General features: G+C 46.3%; 1 pseudogene; it reads right to left on the bottom strand.

Annotated features, from left to right (window-relative positions):
- Positions 1-1,981: 1,981 nt before the first annotated feature.
- Positions 1,982-2,079, bottom strand: LOC120105097 (annotated as a pseudogene).
- Between the last annotated feature and the right edge of the window lie 1,012 nt (positions 2,080-3,091).

The following is a 3,091-nucleotide window of genomic DNA, read 5'->3' as shown; positions in this document are numbered from 1 at the left end:
TGAAGGATCTAGGAGCAGCGAAACAGATCCTTGGGATGCAGATCAGCAGAGATAGGTCTAAACATATCCTCAGACTATCTCAGGCGGAGTACATCAGCCGAGTACTCAGAAGATTCTGCATGGAGGGTGCCAAACCTGTTGGCACACCGCTGGGTGCCCACTTTAAGCTTTCAAAAGGGCAAAGTCCGAAGACGCGGGTGGAGGAGCTCAATATGTCAAAAATCCCGTATGCATCGGCGGTGGGGAGCTTGATGTACGCTATGGTGTGTACGAGACCAGACATTGCTCAAGCAGTGGGAGTTGTGAGTCGCTTTATGAGCTGCCCAGGCTTGGAGCATTGGCGCGCGGTCAAATGGATACTAAGGTATCTGAGAGGCACTGAGCACATGTCATTGTGCTATCGAGGTTCTGAGATCCAGTTACAGGGCTCTGTGGACTCAGACATGGCAGGGGACTTGGACGGCAGGAGGAGCACGACAGGGTACTTGTTCACCTTGGGCAGTGGAGCCGTCAGTTGGATTTCTAGGTTGCAACCAGTTGTTGCATTGTCGACTACGGAGGCGGAGTATGTAGCAGCCACAGAGGCGTGCAAGGAACTAATATGGCTTCAAGGCTTGATGAAGGAGCTTGGGAAGGAGCAGAAGGATTGCATGTTATATTCAGATAGTCAAAGTGCAATTCATCTGGCGAAGAATTCAGCTTTCCATTCAAGGACGAAGCATATTGACATACGGTACCACTTCGTGAGGTTATTGCTCGAGCAGGGACTCGTCAAGTTGGAGAAAATTCATACAAGTCAGAATCCTGCAGATATGTTGACGAAGGTCGTCACGGTGGAGAAGCTGAGGAGTTGTTCAGCTTCTGTTGGTCTTCATGCTTGAAGACGTTGAGGAGGCATCGTACCAACTTCACTAGGATGATCCAGTTTCAGTGGGAGCACAGAGTAGAACCAAGTAACAAGAGGATATACCCAAGGTCTCCAAGTGGGAGATTGTTGGGGTATGTGGAGACCATTGGTGATGAAGAGAATTGAAGGAGAATCAATTCTGCATAGTTCTGTCTGGTGGACTGTCAGAGTCGACTCGAGCTACAGTCGAGTCGACTCGGGAACAGTCGAGTCGACTCGAGGCCTGTCGAGTCGACCCGGGAGGAGAAAAGCCGAAAAACCATGTTTCTGTCTGGACTGTCAGAGTCGACTCGAGCTACAGTCGAGTCGACTCGAGCCACAGTCGAGTCGACTCGAGCCACAGTCGAGTCGACCCGAGATCGTGCCAGTTATACTGGAAGTTGTCCAGACGTGCCCGAGTCGACTCGAACTAAAGTCGAGTCGACTTGAGCTCGCGGGAAATCATACGGACGAGTTTCCTTTGGTGTTTTTGGTGGCGTTTCGACGGCTATGATCATCTGAAGGTCTTGAGACTATATATAAGACTCATAAGAGCCCTAGGGTAAGAGAGATTGCCGTATATTTGAGAGAGACTCTTGTTTGTGAGGCTAGGGTTCTAGAGAAGAAGAGGATTGGGATCCTACTTCTTGTGCAAAGGGAATTCTGTGTGAATCTCTTGTAGATCGATCACTTGTGATCGTTCTGATGTGTGCTATCTCTGTAATCTGTTCATCCTAGTTGAGATTTGGAGCGGTGGAGGACGTAGGCTACTTGTAGCCGAACCTCGTTACATCTTTGTGTTTGCTTTGCTATTTTCTTCCTTCTTCTTCCTTTGATCTTTGATAATCTGCTGCGGTGCTCAAGTGTTTTACCCTACTGATACCAGGGGTAATCTTTTGCCCTTCGCAGCGGAAGCGAAGTGGTGATCCTTGAGTCCGGTGTCGAGGGAGCGAGAGAGTGCTTATCCGTTTGTTCTCTCTTTGCTTGTCCGACGTCGGTGGCGGTGCCAGTGTGAGTGGGTTCCGGCGCGGGCGCTGACAACAAAGAGAATTCTTGAAAAAATTCTTTCCTGCACAAAGGACTAGCTTTTTGAAAAGGCACATTAGTAATTTTCAACAAAAAGACCATGAAACATTTTATGAATGCTGGGAGAGATTTAAAGATTTGCTTCTCTCTTGTCCTCATCATGGGTTTGAAACATGGAGAACCATTAGTTTCTTTTACGAAGGGTTGTCTCCACAGTTAAAACAATTTATAGAGACTATGTGCAATGGTCTATTTTTGGAAAAGCAACCCGATGAGGCATGGGACTATTTAGATTCTCTCGCAGAGACTGCATAATTATGGGATACAGGGGATAGAGTGAATAAACCCTTACCTAAGCCTACTAGCGTTGGACACGGGGGCCTTTACAACCTTAGTACTCAGGATGATATTCAGGCTAAAATGGCAGCCCTTACTAGGAAGGTAGAGGAAATTGAACTTAGAAGGATTGAACCCATCAAAACCGTAGAACATAACAGCGAGTGTTGTAGGATTTGTGAGATGCCTGGCCATCTCACCACTGATTGCCCCACAATACCTGCATTCAAGGAAGTCTTGCACGATCAGGCCAATGTTATGAATACCTATCAAAAATCTTTCAATAATCCTTTTTCGGGTACTTACAACCCTGGATGGAAGAACCATCCAAATTTTAGGTGGAGGAATGACCAACCTCAACAAGTATATAACCCAACTCCTCCACCTCTGCAACCTCATTATGCACATGCACCCCCTCAAAAATCCAGTCTCGAAGAAACTTTGCAATCTTTCATGCAAGGTCAAGCTAAAATCAATGATGAATTAAGAAATCAACTGACAACGCTGACCACTGTTTTAAGTGCTCAAGAGAAAGGTAAGCTACCAGCTCAACCACAACCTAATCCTCAAGTCTATGGCGGTAGCAATGCATCATCTTCAACTTCGCATAAAGAACAAGCGAAGAGTATAATAACTTTGCGAAGTGGAAAGATTATTGACCAACCAGTCCCAGAACAAACACAAGTCATACCTGATTCTGACCCTCCCGAGACAAAAGAAAAGGATAACGAAGAAACTGAAGGACCAACATCTACTGAAAAAATTGAATGTCCTTTTCCCGCACCATTTCCACAAAGATTAAAGCCCTTGCAAAAGCTTGAACCAAACTCTGAAATTCTTGAG

The sequence above is a fragment of the Phoenix dactylifera genome, unplaced genomic scaffold, assembly GCF_009389715.1.
Source record: "Phoenix dactylifera cultivar Barhee BC4 unplaced genomic scaffold, palm_55x_up_171113_PBpolish2nd_filt_p 000189F, whole genome shotgun sequence".
NCBI lineage: Eukaryota > Viridiplantae > Streptophyta > Magnoliopsida > Arecales > Arecaceae > Phoenix > Phoenix dactylifera.
Note: the sequence above shows the minus strand (reverse complement) of the source record. Positions and strands in the feature narration are given on the sequence as shown.